General features: G+C 32.8%; 1 protein-coding gene across 2 annotated transcripts in view; it reads right to left on the minus strand.

Moving 5' to 3' along the window:
• Positions 1–18,354, minus strand: part of ich (zinc finger protein ichor) — an 86,040-nt gene that overhangs the window by 2,738 nt on the left and 64,948 nt on the right. Inside the window, exon 1 of one of the 2 annotated variants that reach the window (XM_072520887.1) lies at positions 2,512–2,570. The exons of the other annotated variant lie outside the window; for it this stretch is intronic. The gene's annotated coding sequence lies outside the window, so the exon portion shown is untranslated. Of the gene's footprint in view, positions 1–2,511; positions 2,571–18,354 lie in introns of those variants that run through there. 2 annotated transcript variants of the gene reach the window in all.

Below are 18,354 nucleotides of genomic sequence, written 5' to 3' on the forward strand. Positions count from 1 at the left end.
ATGAGAAATAAGATAAATCATAAACAGAACAACCACCCTTAAAGAAAAAATACAGAAAAATCAGCTTATCTGGTAAGAACATGGAGAGAATAACAGACTATCGCATACTTCTTCTTCACTGGCTTTACAACTCGGGGTGAGTCTTCGCCGCATCCACTATCGCCCTCCATCCTCTACGATCTTACGCTTCTATTTCCCATTGTTGTACCCTAATTGTAGATAAATCGGCTTTAACATCATCCTTCCATCTTTTTCTCGGTCGGCCTACTGATCTTCTACCATCTGGTCTTTCAAAAAACACTGTCTTTAACATTCTGTCATCCTCTGATCGTACCACGTGACCTGTCCATCTTATTCGGTTTGCCTTGATATGTCTAACTATGTTTTCAGTTCTATACAGAGTCACCAATTCAGCATGGCGGCGTCTTCTCCAATCCCCTGTGAATTCATCTCTTCGAGGGCCAAATATTATTCTGAGAGCCTTTCTTTTAAATACTAGAAGCTTATTGATTTCCCGCTGGTTGAGAGTCCATATTTCACTGCCATATGTAATAATTGGGCGAATAATCGACTCGTACAGTGTTAATTTAGATTTTATTTTTAGCAGCTTCGATCTTAATAATGTTGGAAGGGAGTATAATGCTCTATTTCCCGCAGCTATCCTTGCTTAGACCTCTTTTTCTATGTGGTTGTCCGCTGTGATTATCGCCCTCAGGTATTTAAACTCCTTTACTACTTTAAAGTTGTGATCATTAATACTGATGTTCTGCCTATCGAATATCGATAGACTATCGCCTACCGAAGGTAATATTGAATTGGCAGCCCCCTAAGTGGAAGTGAAAAAACGAGGAAGAACGAGAAAAACATGGCTTGGTGGTGTTCAAAAGGCAATATCAGAGACAGATCTACAACCAAGGGATTGGACCGATAGACGTGAATGGATACTGGGCAAATGGATATTCCGAAAAGACAATCAAAGATAGCTTCTTCGATCATGGACAGGTACATAAAATGATAGACGGCTTCAGTTTATTTAAATATTGGTGACAATAATGTATTGAAGGTAACTAACTATTAATATGTACTGGAGAAGGACTAAAAATATGATTCATTATGTAAAATTAGGGAATACCATATTTGATTTAAATTGTTAATATTTTCTGATTTAAAAAAGGAGACAATTTAACACATTTCAAAGTCCTCTTCTAGAAGAATTTTTTCGTAAATAATATTTTGAAATCGGAAAAATTCACTTGTGACTCAAGGAGATAGCATAGCCTTGGCGGGTAGACACCCCCTAGAGTTGGTAAAACACAATTTTGAAATCTCAAATGGAAACCCCCATATTTTATTGCAGAATTGGATTCCTCATAACAAAATAAGTACCTTTTATAAAGAACATTTTTTTCGAATCGTTGAAAGATGGTGTTAGAATCCAAAACGGTTTTCTTTTTAAGATTTTAAAGCTACTCCCCGCCCCACCACTAGAAAGTGGTTGTGCGGGGTCGTGTTTATCGCCATTCGATAGATTTTGAAAAAATGTTTTAAACAAGTGTTTTTTGGTTTTTTATTTGGAAGTATATTTCTCGAAATATTGAACCGTTTAAATAATTTTCCTAGGGTATTACGATTTACGATAAATCGGGTTCTCCAATTCTAACGCCATCTGTCAACAATTAAAAAAAAAATGATTCTTATAAAAGGTACTTATTTTTTTATGAGGAATCCAAATCTGCAATCAAAAATATCCCATTTGAGATTTTAAAGTTGCCCCCTCACTGCCTTAAAAGATGTCTGTCCACCAAGGCCTCGGTAACCCAAACTTCTTAGTGGTACTATCTTTCGAACCTGTGTTGGGAACATGCGCTGAGAAATTTTCAACTTTTATAAAATAACGAAGGCTTGGGGTTCACTGGCTCTTGCTCTATAAGATCCGAACAGTTTTAGTGTTCGTTATAGCAATTTTTAACTGGTAAATTGTTAAAAATTTAGCATATTTGTCAGTTAATGGTAAAAAATAAGGCAAGAAAGCACAACAAGGAGTTGACAGAGGAGTTGTCACAGGAGTGTCATATAAACTAACTTTCTGAATAGTAAAAAAAATGTAACTGTACCCTATTGGATGAATCAATTCTAGAATTACCGAAACTATTTGAAAATAATATATATAAAATATATGTTTATATATATATATATATATATATATATATATATATATATATATATATATTATACATTCTTTAAATATATATGATAAAATTACTAATTTCTACATCAACCAAATACTTAGTGTATGGGCGGCTTTAAAATTTCTTTTAGGTAAATACCAATAAATACTTTTTTGAAAGTTTTTACAACTTTTGTAAATAATATTGATATTAATATTTAAGGTTAGAAAAGGACTAAAATCAATTATACTTGCTTTTTAAACATAGATTATACAACAATTTAATGTACTAAGTTTAATGAATTTGTCAACAATATTTTCAAAATTATACGTTCTATACATACCACAATAATATTAAAATTTATAGAACACTCACTTTTTGATAATTAAGTATACAACTTATAGGTGACCACACATTTAATATCAAAGGCATTAATTAATTTTAAATATTAATAAAATAAATTGGTCATTTATATCTTCCGCGATAGGTTGGTAGTGGGCTTTATTTTTTATATATTGTTTAAGAGGATTATAATACATACATAAGTTCACCAGATCATAGAAGCCCATGACTTCAATTATTTTCTTCCAGTTCTTCCTATTTTGTTCTAGATATCTTCAATCATTTTTTCTTTTTGTGTCCTCTGATCTCCTAGCTGCATGTCAATTAACCATGTAGACCATGTACTAGTAAAAACTAAGCATAGTAAATCGAAAAATCCAATAAATATTTCAGAGATTATCTAAAAGAGAAACTAACAAACCAGACAAAAGTAAAGGTAGTAAAAAGCAGATGGAAACAACTAACAGAAAGAAACTATCAAAAAACTAAGTTTACAACACAAAAGATCACCAAAATACTGCTATTTTGAAGACTCTAAAAGAACAATTAATGGCGATCATAAGCCTAAAATAAATGTTAATAAAAATGATATAGATAATAAAAAATTTGTGCCGACAAAAATTGAACAAAATAAATCAGTGTCAGTTGAAAAAACAAAAAAAAAATGTGGGTGGAAAATTTGTTAAAGGATTTAGAAGAAAAAAGTAACTATCTGGATACCTAAAAGCTCAACAAAGAAAATGCAGCGTTAAAATTGACAACGACAAACACACTTTACAGAGCTATATAGACTCAAAGAAAGTCGTTAACAGGAAGGATTCGCAGCAGAAGATATGAGGAATAATGAAATTAGAATACCAACATATGATAAATATTTACATTTCATTAAAAAAGTGAAACAGAAAAACATCTGGCCGAGATGAAATAGCGAGCTGATTAAAAACTTACTCAATCAGAGAAAAAATTGGGAAATATCAGCAATGATTGAGAGAAAGCATTCTCTTTGTAGACTTTAGACAAGCCTTTGACAGTATGGAAAGAAATAAATTATTTAATTAAATGAAAAATCAAGATATACCAGCAAAGCTAACCAGTTTAACAAAAATAAACCAGTTGACAGGTGATTCCCTGTCAACCACATTTTTCAATATAACAGTAGAAAGAAAAGTGAAGGCCAGCGGGATTAAAGGAACTATACCACTTAATACAAATAGTAGCACATGCAGATGGCATAGTTCCTATAGGAAGAGGTAAGGAGCGATTAAAAGAAGCATTAACAATCCTGGCACATGGAGTACGCAAAACAGGTCTAAAAATTAACGAAGGAAAAACAAAATATCAAGTCAACGCTGGAAGAGAAGATAACAATACAAGATAAATCAAGCTAGAAAAATGCGCTTTTGAAAGATTTCAACATTTTAAATACTTGGTAGTAATTGTAGAGCTAAAAATAAGAGAAGCGAATATTAGCAGGCAACAAAACATACTGAAAGTACCATATGCTAATGACGAACAAGAACTTATCCAAGAATACAAAATCGAAAATATACAGACGAGTAGATACATACGCAGCTGACACAATGTGAGTCACAGAAAATCTGAAAGTCACCAGATGGAAGCCTGAAACTGAAAGACCAATGGAAAGACCTAAAGAGAAAAGGGAGGACCAGGTCATAAGAGATATCAAAATCCTCCAAATCTGAAAGTCAGAAACAAGTGTGACCTATGCACAAAAATGACTGGAAAAAAATTGTAACAAAAGCCAAGTCATAAATCAAACTGACAATACACAAGAAGAATGCGATAACCGAATCAAAGAGCTCTAAGTAAGAGGGGCAAACATTCCATCAGGAACGAAACTCCTCAATGAAGATAATAATTTAAAATTTGATTAAAGTTCTTTAACTTCATATATTTATGTACATATAAAGCCGGTTCGAGCTATACCACATTTTATTTGATGTAGAAACGCAAGCAAATTTAGTACCAGCCAAATCTTTAGTGGATTCTCTTTTTGATTGAATTTTTTGCACCATTTAACCACTGAATTATGTGAATAACTGTAGCATATTATATAGCTTTCATGTTCGTATAAATCTCCATTCGGTGGAAAAAAGATTATCTGTTCTTGGTTGAATTATTTGTTGATTATCGATATCATTTTGTTCTTTACGAATAATATTCAGAAAAGAACCAAATGCAAATATTTTGTATTGCATTATTATGTATTACTATTACTTAAAGCAACAACAGCTAAAATATATTCAGTTTTTGACGAAGTTAACGAACAACACCGTTATCAAATTAAATGTGATTCCATTGAATAATCCTTGTAATTGCATCGTAAATTATGAGGAAAACTAGGAAAAACTCAAGGTTGTATTTGTTTTACTACTTCTGTTCCGATACTGAGATTTCCGTTATCATGTATCATTAACTAGTGAATAATATGACAGCTTCTCCATTACTATCAATGAATTACTGTATTATTTTATATTAAAAGATCTCGCTTCGATTTCTTGTCTCTCTATTTTGGACAAGACATTTAACAACTACCATCACAACATTAGTAGTTCCTCCATTCAGAACAAACTAGTTTTGTCTGCTGGAGAGCACAACATAAAAAATTTAAACGGGAATCATTTCATATACATTCCTTTCCTAAAGATTTATATATGTGATAAACAACTGAAACGAACACTAATTTAACAAATAAAGAACCGTTAGCTACATACATAGTAAAATAATCCATAAAAAAACAGTGTTGTCTAATGTTATAAAAATCAGGCAGTTTTAGAAGAACTAGATGGAATTTACGAATAACATTTTATATAAATAATGCAATCCACTTCCAATTAAAAACGCATTTTATCTAGTGGCTATATCTTTACATGATGACAATTTTTCGATGTAAAATATGTATAGGAGCGTCTTGAGCTTATATCGCTACTTTGGAAGAAGGCCGCCACATCGACGGCCCTCAAAAAAAAGTGACAAATGGATTTTGATAATAAAAAGATTTTAAATATTCTATATTTTGGTGTAATAACGTCATAAAGCTTATGCCTATGACCGTCAGATGCTGCAAGTGCTGTTTGAAAATTTTGTACAATAGTGTCATATTTTGAGAAATACCATCTTTTCTTACAAACACAATAAGATAAGACAAGACTTTCTGTAAAGAATAATGCATCATCTTGAGTCAGTCTTGTAAGGAAGTTGAAATTATGTTTAAAGTAAGTCTTTCTTTGAGTTATGTTAGTACTTTAGAAAATTATTAGAACTTTTTGAATTTTTGAACCCAACTATCTATAAATTATTTCGATTGATGATTTTCCTAAAAAAAATGAATTCAGTGGAAATTATTTCAGATTATACAAATGTCTCAAGGATTTAGGGGTAGACTCATGCTAAAGTTAACTTCTGTCAAAAACAATGAAGAGAGTAAAGTATAGATAAAAAAAAAACAATTGTTTTAACTATATTGACAGTATTTTTTAGTTTTTACACTACAGCATTTTTTATATGGGACATAATCTACATTTATAAAAGAACACATGAAACAATTAAACAAGAGTCAAGAGTAAACAAATAAAGAAGTGAATTATCTCCAAACACCGACCAATTTTTTTTTAGATAACGTCACAAGTATAGAAGTATGGGATTGACTATAACTTTTTCAGGTCGGTTCCAAAATATTAGCCTGTTCGTAGTTATGGGCAAAGTTTTTTATTTTTAAAATTTATCGATTTTTTAAATGGCCATTTCTGAAAAAATTGAAAATATGACAGTCTTCTTCCGAGTTATCGATATTTCGTGACGGCAAATGACATAATAACATACCCTCTCTTCGTCGCATTGGTGTGTTTTGTGTGTACCTCTCTATTCGAAAACAGTGTGATTAAGTTTTTAAATGCGAAAAATGTTCGTCATCGACATTTATAGGCAAATAAATTCTGCTTATGCTGAGACTTTAATGAAAGAATCTTCAGTGAGGAAATGCTACATTTCATTCAACCAAGGAAGAACCAGTGTGCACGATGGAGATTTGAGTGGGAGGCTATCTCTTGTGACGGAACAGTTAAAGGAAAAAGTTGATGACAAAATTCAAAAACACCGGCGGTTAACTTTAACCGGTCTGCTTGAGTCTTTCTACAAATTTCTCTATCCCTCTTACATGAAATGGTAACTGAACACCTTGGCTATAAAAAAAAATTGGGCTCGGATGGTACCAAAACTTTTGACAGAAGTTTATAAGACAAAACGAATGGGAAAAGCCCTTGATTTCTTGACCCAATATGACAGTGATGATGACAAATTTCTCGACCACATCGTAAAGGGAGACGAAATAGCAAAGTGGCTACTATTTTTTGGGACCGTAACGGGTTTAATTCACGTAGAGTGTATGCCTAGGGTGAAACAATAAATTCAGAAGCATAAAGGGTTTCGCAGTAAAGACAAACAATACAGAATAAACGACGTGGTATGTTGTCAACAAACTTGTTTCTGATTCACGACAATGGTGACATATATTGGCCACAACTCAGTAAAAGCTTTAAAGTCTACAATGCGAATTTTTCGAGCATCCTCCCTACAGCCCAGACCTTGCACCTTTTGATTAAAATGTTCCCGAAACTGAAGGAATTCTTGAGTGAAAAAGGGTTTGGAAACAACGATTAGCTCAAAGATGAAGTAGTATCTTGGCTCAGACAACGTAGCGTAGAAAAGATCCAGAAGAAGATCTCTAGTAATTGAACAGAAATAGGTAAAAAAAGTACCATATATATATATATATATATATATATATATATATATATATATATATATATATATATATATATATATATATATATACGGATTCGTTCGAGTTTGGGGTCTCAATGTGCTTACTGCCCTTTTTCGTGACGTACCAGTATCTTGCTCTGTAGAAATACAAGAACCGTCAAAATGGTATGACGTCACATGGTATGCGCCAAAACGGTCTGAGCGGGATGGGTTGGGGCGGGAGTCTCTGAAGCAGAGGTCGCCATGTTGTCGGCAGTCGTTTAGTGTCATCGCGAGTGTTTAAGCTATTAGGCCATTTCAATTTTAATGGCTTTAGAAATGATTCTTGATTTTAAGGAGTGGATGGGAGCTATGGTTATTCCCCTGAAGATGTCGAAAAATGAGTATTTTGTTGTTGTCATGATAACAACTACTTTTCTTAGCTTACACAGTTTAATATCAGGGAGGTCCTCCAATTGAGGGATTATGACCTATAATAAAATATCTAGTCATAAACATTCAAAAGTTGCTAAATTAAGATTGGTGTGGAAAATCAACTTTGATAAAATACGCGAACAAATGGACAATCAAATTAAGGAAACGTACTGTATAAAAGGAAATTTTTACCTCTCAGCAAAAAAAAGCCTATAAAGCAACTAATAAGCTTGTATTGACATAAATTTGTGTGTTATCGGAATAATCTAACAGGTTAAATATCAATATCGTACAAATATTTCAATTAAATGCCCTCAGAGCAATCAAAAACGAGGAATAACAATAACCACACATTTTCTTAAATTACAAAATCTCTAGAGAATTGATTCTGAACTTAACTGCTCTAAAAAGTGAATAAATAATACAAATTAGTACTAAAAGTGCAATAAAGTCGTTAGATAAAGGTGCTCTGCTTCAGAAATTCATTAAATCAATTCACAGTATATTTGTTTTTTTTTAAATATTATATAGTGTACATAAATGTTCTGATTTTTGTGCACAAAACAATAAATTCTGTTGGTATATATATTATAACGGTAAAACTAAAATATATTCTAGCCTCATATACCTATATTCAAATAAATCCGACAACATAGCCATCCGAGTCCGCTTTGGTTGGATGGAGGATGTGGAGGTACTGATACACTTGCTTCTGCGCAGGATATCGTGCAGTACTTCGGTACTTTGGATGTATGCGTGATGGTGTTTTCTTGTTTTTTATTGTAGGTTATCTGGCTGACTGATCATGATCCTGCTGACACACTTACAGAAGTAGACAACGAGGAACTTCATACAATCGATCGATGTTTTATGTATGAGAGTTTAAACTTGAAGTAAAAGTAGAACCAAAGGTTTTTAACGACAAAAATATTTACTATATTATTTAAAGGATCGGTAATAACGTATGTCATAGGTTACTCTATGTAATCGTTAGGTTAGCGAATAAAGTTTTGAGAAAAATTTCACTTAGATACAGTGTATAAGCGTTGATTGAATATTCGAATATTTGGATATTCAATCAACGATATAAGAGACAAAAATTAAATTTTTGTCTCTTAAATTCGGTGCACATTACAGTTGAATTTCTAGTTTTTCTCTAATATTTGTCGGATCTTAAATGTTTGATCTATCGTTGACCTTTCAGCACGAAAACCGTATTGGTAGTCGTCTTTCATATCTTCCACCTAAGGTGTGAGTCCCTTTATGTAGAAAACTGCTAGAACTTTATATGTTCTGCTAATAAGCAATATGCGTCTATAGTTTCGAAATTCTTCTTTATTTCCTTTCTTATGTATAGGTATACTCCATTTGCTTAGCTCGGGCATATTTTGACAGATTCATTGTCGGAAACCTACAACACAACCATTCCTACTTCTCAGTATTAATAGCTCAAGTATCCTACTATTGCAGACGGCTTTCTTTAAAAAAAGAAGAATTATTCTAAATAGTGGAAGTGTATACTAAACCCTGGGTAGTATATTTAAAAAATATATTTTAGTTGTTATAATTTAACATAAATATTTATTATATGGTGCAAATAAATAAATATTGATTGTCGGTAATTCGCAAAGTTTTATTTTATTTACTATTTAGATTGTTTACTATTAATATTGGCTATGAGTACGTGTGCTTGGTTGTATAGTAATTTCCAGCCACTTTTAGTTTGTCAAAAAGTAACTAACTTCGCAAAAAAACAATTGCTAAATTCACTAGACAGTTCGGACTGGGAATAGCGAACCGAGTATACTATGATGTTTCCATTCCATTCTTTGGAATCTTTCGTTACAACGCGGACGACGCAGTTTATATCCAAAGTAATCTGATTTATATGTTTTTTTATGGAATGTATAATTTCCATTTTTTTTTGTTTTTTTTTTAATTACTATTTGTTTGCTAATGCTTTTCTTGGTGAATCTTGGCAGTTATTATTGGTTTTCAAAGTGATGCAATAAGAAAAATTTCAAAAGTTTTCTCTAAGCCAGGGATCCTCACTAGGATTTCTTTGAGAGCCTAATAGTTTGAATGAAATTTTCCTCAGGGCCGCAAATACAAGTGGTGGTATGAAATAACTTTAAAAATATATGACTATAACACGAGTTTATTACAAGTTACGTAAAAACAATATAGTTATAAATTATATAGACTGTTTTGCATGTAAAAAGTAGGAAAATGTCTTTTACTTGACTCCAGGAATGTCAAGTAAATGTTAATGAATTTGTTAATTCTTTGAAGTCGACGGGCGAAATCACATCTCTCTAGAATGGCATCTATGTTACCAGGTTGGGAAGAAACTGAAATTCTCAAAATGTTTTCAACGTTCTCACTAGTTAGCCTAGATCTGTACTTGTTTTTTATGAAGTTCAGCTTACTAAATATAGATTCACAGACATATGTAGATGCAAAAATACACAAAATTTTCTAAGCACAGTCAATTAAGTTAGGAAATTTGTCATTTTCAACTGCTTCCCAAAACTTATAGTGAGCTTTTTCCTTCTTTTTTTCTTCAAAAATACTTTTGAGCTCTGTATCATTCTGAAGATCAATTAACTCATTTTTCAAATCCCTAGCTTCGAATCCAAAAATAGAAAGATGATCTTCATTTGCTGTTGTTATTGCCCATGGATTTTCCACCAAGCTAAATGGTTCTTGGAACTTCCTGAACTCAGTAAACCTCACAGACATTTCATCCTTTAGGTCTGATAACAGCTTCAGTAGGTCAGAAATCTCTTGACCTTCATCAGGATTTCCATCAAACAGTGCTTTAACAGAAGGAAAGCTGGAATAATCTTCATTTGACAATTCTTCAATATACATATTCAGCTTCTTCACCAGTGAAAATACAATACTCATCATTTTCTTTACAATGTTATTATAGTCTCCTTGCAATTTGGTCAATGTTTCATTCATAATGCTCATCAGTGAGAAACGCTACTTTAAGCCAGCAACTAAAATTATGAATATCAGGAAACTCTTTATTTTTTGTAGCCAAAAACAGATTAAATCTCATCTCGAATGCTGAAGAAACGTTCCAAAACTTTACCCTTACTCAGCCATCTCACTTCTGCTAGCTAAGCAGCTAAATTTAGCAGCTAAGCTTTCTTGATGAATGATACAATGGAAACTCAATAAATTATCATTTCCCAAGTGTTTTTTCAACAGCTAAACAAACCCTATATTTCGCCCCAACATTGATGTGCAACCATCAGTACACACAGAAAAAACCTTTTTCAAATCAATGCTATGCTCGTTAAAAAAATTTACAGTAAATGGTTTTAAGGTCCATTTATTTTTTCGGGCATGCGTATTTACGAGGTCCACAAGGTTTTAAAACATCTTTACTGGCCGGCCAGTGCCACTGTGGTGGGGGCAAAGATGACTAATGCGAAATGCGGTACAATGAATGGCGCCGCTCTACACTACTGTAATCTCATTAAATACATAAATAGAAACATAACTATATTATAAGTCGCAAATTTTGTTTTACTGCCCAGCAGTCTGAGAGCCGCGAAAAATCGCTCCGAGGGCCGCATGCGGCCCGCGGACCGCATAGTGAGTATAGCTGCCTAAGCGATTCAGAACAATGAATTCCACTCAAAATCAATTTAATCTGCCTGTCTCGTTTCTACTAATTTTTCAACTAAACTAATACTGACCGATTGAGAATGATAAACACTCTAAAACTAATACATAATTAGCTGAACATTATATTTGTTTACAACCAAAATGTATAACATGTTATCTTTATTTACGATTTTTTCATAGTTATCTCCATGTCAGATACCAAATACAGAAAATTTCCTTCTTCAGATATTGACATTTTGTTGACAATACATATCCTATCTATAATGTTAATTAGTCGTTGATCATTTATCTATTTTTCTTCGAAAATCTTAATATTCTCACTATTTTTTTGAAGTTAGTAACATTGGTGATTCATTGAAATGTTTGTGAAATATCGACTAAAATGATAATTTTAATCAACAATTGGGTATTTATTCTCCTAAAGTTATATAAATTATATGCTATTTAATACCTAGTAACCAATATATTGATGACAAATTTGAAATATTTTTCATTCTGCGATTCTTACAAAATTTTAAATTTGTCAAAACTTACCATAAGCTTTTCAGTGTATTTATAATCCGGTCAACTTAGACATCAAAATAGTTGGCAAATAACAAAAATTGTCGGAAAGCCAAATTTTGGTGGAGAGCTAGAGTTTACCATAACAAATAAAGTCCCCATCAATCTCTTGTGTGCAACAAAAGTTATTCGGGGTCAAAGGTCAAAATTTGAGATTTTTTGGATTTTTCTCGAAAACGGTAAGTTTCATCAAAAGAACCTTAAATCAAAGTTGTAGATCTTAACATTCTCTACAAAAATAGTCCTTACAATTTTTTTCCTAAGAGTTACCATTCCTGAGATATCGCGATTTTAAAAGTTACATTATACATTATATGCACATATAAGCCACGTATATACATATCAGGCACTTAAGACAAGTATAAATGCCTATTTGTGTCTCTTTTATATATTATACTATTCTGAAAATATTTCTTCAAAAGATAATCAGTCCCAAACTGAATTTCCTCTATCCACGTGGCCTTGAAAACCATTTGGCTATACCATTGTTTAAAAAAGAACAGATTGTCTATTCTTAACAATGGCTACAGTATTGCGCGTAGGTCTTGTTCATATTATCTTTTTCTTTTAGTGCTAAAGGTTCAGTTCAAGTGAATAAATTGTCCATTTTTACATAGAAATCGTGAAAACATACAAAATATTTGACTGACTGCTGTAAAGTTTTTACAGAACTTGATTCCACACCGCAAACTATAATTACGGAAGAAATTCGCTTTCTTCTTGCGGTTTATGGAGCTCCAAAAAAAATTAGTTATCTTGATAAATACCAATACTTGACTTTTGTAAAAAATACGCGAAACAAGAAACAAGTACAACTATCATGTCTTCCTCCAACATCAGCATCTGCTTTTCAACATTTGTATCGAGTATATTATCAAGTTCAAACATGGCTAGGCAATGAACTGAATCCAGAGGACTGGGGTTGGAAATTAATAGATAATACTCTGGAACCGATTAAAACCTTACTCCCACCTGCTCCAGAAAAACTTAACACTATTTTTTGCAATTGCAAAAAAGATTGTAGTGCCAAATGTGGATGTAAAAAAAGTCGGGTTGCTGTGTTCTCTAGCGTGTACCAATTGCCAAGGTCAGTTTTACTCAAATGTGCAGTTTAGTACAACAAAGGAAGACTCCTGTGATTTTAATACAGAGACCAATGACTCAGTCACATTTGAACAATTTTTGAACATCCAGCAAGAGGGAGAGGAAGAAGATGAAATCGAAGAAGACTTGACTGTTGAAGTAAACTTTCAAGAATATGAATCTGATTAAATTATCTAAAGAAATCAAAACAATAGTTAACCTAATAATCAATAGCAATATCAATAATCAATATCAATAATAAGGTAATATCTAGAACTTGACCGGTATTGTTTCCTTAAATTATTCTAAAATTGTCAAAACAGTTAGTGGAGTAGGCCTACAGGGGAAACCACGGTGAAAAAACGCGCCGAGTACACTACCTCACAGGTGGTGTGGAAACGTGTGCATATCATGTATAATGTGACTCTTAGAATCGCGATATCTTAGGAATGGCAACTCTTAGGAAAAAAATCGTAAGGACTATTTTTGTAGAGAATTTTAAGATCTACAACTTTGGTTTAAGATTTTTTTGATAAAACTGAACGTTTTCGAAAAAAATCCAAATTTAAATAAATTTAATATTCTATTAGAACAAAATCCAAAAAATCTCAAATTTTGACCTTTGACCCCGAATAACTTTTGTTGCACACATGGGATCGATGGGGACTTTTAAAACTTTATTTGTTATGGTATACCCTAGCCCTCCACCAAAATTTGGCTTTCCGGCAATTTTTGTTATTTCTAAAATCTATATAGCCTGGATTATTATAAGTGCTTGGGTGGTTGTAGATGTAGATGCACAACAGTGGGATAGTTTACTGCATGTGCTGTTTTCATAAAATAATTAAAACTAAAAAACAATATTAATATGCTATTGGGATTGTTTTAATTTTCAGAACGGAAAGTGAAAATAAAAATGACCTAAATGAAAAAAATATTTTGTTTTTCTGTCAGTCGTCGATAAATAAAATTCTTCTGAAAGCTCAACCTTATCCGAACATTTGGATATTCAGTCAAAGATATAAGAACTTTAATCAAATAAAAGGCAGATATCGAGCACAGTTCTTTTATTAAATCTTGTTCAAGTACTTTCGCTCATAGAGCATCTTCAGGGACATTTCGTCAAAATTAGGGTATCCAATAATATATGGTGAATGTCATAAACATTAACTGATACATTTACACAACACGAGAAAAAGAACAAACAGTTTATGATAATATCATCAAAAAAGTGTAATAACAGTCCTGATATATTTTTTTTACGTTTGCGGTGATTTAACCATAGCAAAGTAGACGCAGTAGCACAATCAACATTACAAATTAAGAATATTTTCTCGAGTTTTGAAGAAGATGCATTAAACATCGGTCTAAAAATAAATGAAGAGAAAATAAAATACGTGGTCGTCTCAAAACAAGAACGACGGCGAATAAGGCAAAACATTACTATAAATGATCACAACTTCGAAGTGGTTAAAGAATTTAAATATCTAGGAGCAACAATCACAAATGACAACAAATTAGAGCGAGAAGTTGAAACGAGAATAATGGCAGGAAACAGATCTTTCTTTGCAATGCAACATCTAATGAAGTCAAAACTTCTTTCACGATGTACAAAAATCCGGATATATAAGACCATAATACGACCAGCAGTCGCGTATGGAAGCGAAACATGGACGCTAACAAAAAGAGAAATAAATTAATTGCTGGTGTGGGAAGGTAAAATTCTTCGAATGATATAATTATGGCCCTTGCAGAGACAGCGTGACAAACGAATGGAGGGGCAGATACAATAACGAGCTAGAGTCTCTATTCGGAAAAAAAAATCTAGTCAGATATATAAAGGCCAATAGACTTAGATGGGCAGGGCATGTGATACGCAGTAACGACAATCGCCTTATAAACAATGTGTTCTGGGAAAGGCCAGAGGGAAGAAGATCTGTAGGGCGGCATAGAAAAAGGTGGAAAGATGCAGTCAAAGAAGATCTAGAGAAAATGGGAGTGCAACAATGGGAATTATTGGCACAGGACCGACAAACATGGCAGGCAATAGTAAACGCGGCAAAGACTCACGAAGAGTTGTAGCGCCATTGATAATGAGAATGATGACGATGATGAAAGGATCAACGAAACATAACAGACTCTATCAAGAAATCTTATCACGTTTACTTCGTTTGAAGCTTGGTGATCAGCAAACACCTTCTTAGTAGAAAGTATACTTTCAGTGTATCCAGCTACTAAGTAAATACAAAATGTACACGTAGCTCTTTATCCTTCAGCATTTTTATGACATGGAGGAAACCAAAAAACCATGGAGACAACTGAAAATTTAGTATTCTGATTTATCGTCTGCTAAACAACCTGGACATCATGGGCCAAGAATCCCCATTCCTCAACCTTTATTTCACACCATCCAAGAGCAATGATCAGATGAAAGTTCAATCGGAAAAACCGATGAAGATGAATTCAATCCTGATATAGAGTATAGACCAACCTTAACAGTTTATCCAAGCTGAACTACATGACTTAGTGAGAGACTTGATCTGATCAAAGAATGCTGCACTTCACGACTTAACGATAAAAATCGAACCACATTTTTGTGGCATAGCCATCGTGAAAAAGAGTTCGTGGAATATTTTTCCTAAGATGGTTTACTGGTGTATTACTATTTCTGAAGTAGTCATGGAGCTGACGATTACGATTCCACATCAATTCGGTTATTTGTTGATCCTGAGAGGTTTGAAGGTTGCACAATGGTAATACTTATGCCTCGGTACCTGTTACTTACTCCGTGCATCTCAAAGAAGAGAATCTTGAGCTGTTGCCAAATAAAATAAAGTATAGCGAATATTGTTGACAACTTTGTGGAGACCTCAAAATAATATCCATGCTTTTGCAGCAGGTCAACAGTATGGATTCGCAAAGTATAATATCCATATTTTTTGTGCGAGTGGGACAGTCGAGCACGAACAATAGAACCTACGTTACGTTAAGAAAGATTGGCCATTCAGAGAAAGACTTGTATTGCGACAAAAAAATGTCCAGTGTAATGTATTAGTTGACCCAAAATTAGTTCTTTGCCACCTCTTCACATACAGTTAGGATTTATGAAGCAGTTTGTTTACCTATGCGACAAATTTCCTTTATTTTCTGAGCCTCAAATTTGAACTATAAAATTAAACAGATTGTACCAGAATGCAATTACCCTGAGGGAATCTAAGGGATGGAGTTCTTTCGTAGAAGTATAGACAGTTTCCTTGGAAACAGCCAGTCTTGCCCCAAGATTTTTTCGAAAATTTCGGAGCTCTCAGCGAGGAACAGAGAAAGAGGTTGCATCAGGACATAAAGGACATTTAGAGACGTTATCAAGGAAGATGGGCTTGAAGAGGTACTCGCTTACAAAAATTCATAAAAAAAACTACAAAAAATTTAGGGAGAAAGATTATAATAAAAAACAATGATTGTCAAACTTAGATTATACTACATTTTTTTAACAACTTAATTTCGCAGTGTAATTTTCTATTAAATATAGTCTCACTTAATATTTCTCAGTATTTTTGGCAGTTACTATGAAAAATTGCAAACACACTTTACATGAAAATCTGACGTGCTGGAAAAAACTAAGCACATATTCATGACCAGCACACCCCATTTACTATAGGACACCTATTACACTTAAAACACTTTTTCATGTGTTTTTCACTTAAAAAATGTGTGTTTGTGAAATTAGCCACTCTGTATTTTTACTAACAAAAACAAAAGTAGGACTCTGTGATCATTGTCATGGATCGTGTGACTCTACGTGCGAAAATGTACAGATAATTTTTATTCACCAACAACATAGCCATCAATAGATCTATGTTTTCCTGTAACGGTTCTTGTAGTAACGATCCTCCAAGTAATCTGTATTTAGCGTCATAAAAATTTAGACGCGCCATTTAAGCGCGCTTTCTTTTTCATCTTCCTTCTTAGACGACAATAATTGTTTAACCTACTAACACCATAATTTTGTGCGGCACTATAAATTTGTGGTTTCTGCAGCTTTAGGAAGATTAGTGTGAAATAACATTATACGGAGATGTCTCTACAGCGTATAAAAATATGGTGTATAAAAAATCGTCTGTTTATACCATATTAAATACACTAATCAATTTCAATAAACAGTTGAGTAAACTAGACATGACCTTATTTATAACAGCATTTATAAATACAGAAAAAAAAACTGCATTATTAATAAAAGAAGAAATTTATGAAAATGTGTAATAGTAAAGTATATTTCACGAATATGCGACTTACTGTTTACTTAACTGTTTTGGATTATCGCTAGACACTCGACAGCTAATGGACTACTCTACGTACGTAAGTACGAAAGATAATTGGTCTACTAATGAAAATATGAAATAAGTAATTTCTAAATTGACTTAAAAAATCCTTTTATAATCTTTTCTTACAGTATTATATATATATATATATATATATATATATATATATATATATATATATATATATATATATATATATATTCAATCTTCACTGCCTTTCCTCACTCAACCGTTTCCAACCTCACTCTCATACTCATGGCGTCATCTACTTCGTTCCTCCAGGATGTTCGGGGTCGTCCTCTTTTCCTCCATCCTATGGCCTCCATTAAGTTATTTTCTTGATCCATCTGCTGTCGCTAGTTCTTCTTTCATGTCCATACCACGTTAGTCTTTTTTGTTCTATATTATGTTAGTATGTCTGTTTCTATTGATGTTCTTTGCTTTATTTCGTCATAACTTCTCCTATCCATTCTTGTTACTCTGCAGCATCTTCGCAGGCATTCCATCTCTGTTACTACTATCTTACTGGTGTTTTTCTTGTTTATAATCAAAATTTTAGCCCCATATGTCATAATACTTCTCACTAGTGTTTTATAAATCTGTGTTTTTGTGTTCATATTTAGGTGTATATCCCCCTATACTGAGTTAAGTTGTCGAATTGCTGTTCTTGTTTGTCCTACTATTTGCTTAATTTCTTCCTCTGTTGTTGCATTTTTCGTGATTATAAACCCCAAGTATTTCAATTTATCTTTTCCTTTGATTGTTACGTTGTCGCCAATCTGTAGATCTTCTATGTCTTCTTCACTTGTAGATAGATACTTTGTTTTTGCAAGGTTAATAGTACGAGGTTAATAGTACTTACAGTAATAATAAGAAGTTAGTTATAGTAGATCCTTCTGATACAATTCATGAGCGCTACACATTTTAGGAAATACTTGTATGCCTAGCAGTTTTACCTTTTTTGCTCAATATTAAAGGCAGTTCTATGTTAATTAACAAGGTTTAGATTTTTGAAACTAACAACTGGTTTAAAAACACAA

This window comes from Diabrotica undecimpunctata, chromosome 1, assembly GCF_040954645.1.
Source record: "Diabrotica undecimpunctata isolate CICGRU chromosome 1, icDiaUnde3, whole genome shotgun sequence".
Classification (NCBI taxonomy): domain Eukaryota; kingdom Metazoa; phylum Arthropoda; class Insecta; order Coleoptera; family Chrysomelidae; genus Diabrotica; species Diabrotica undecimpunctata.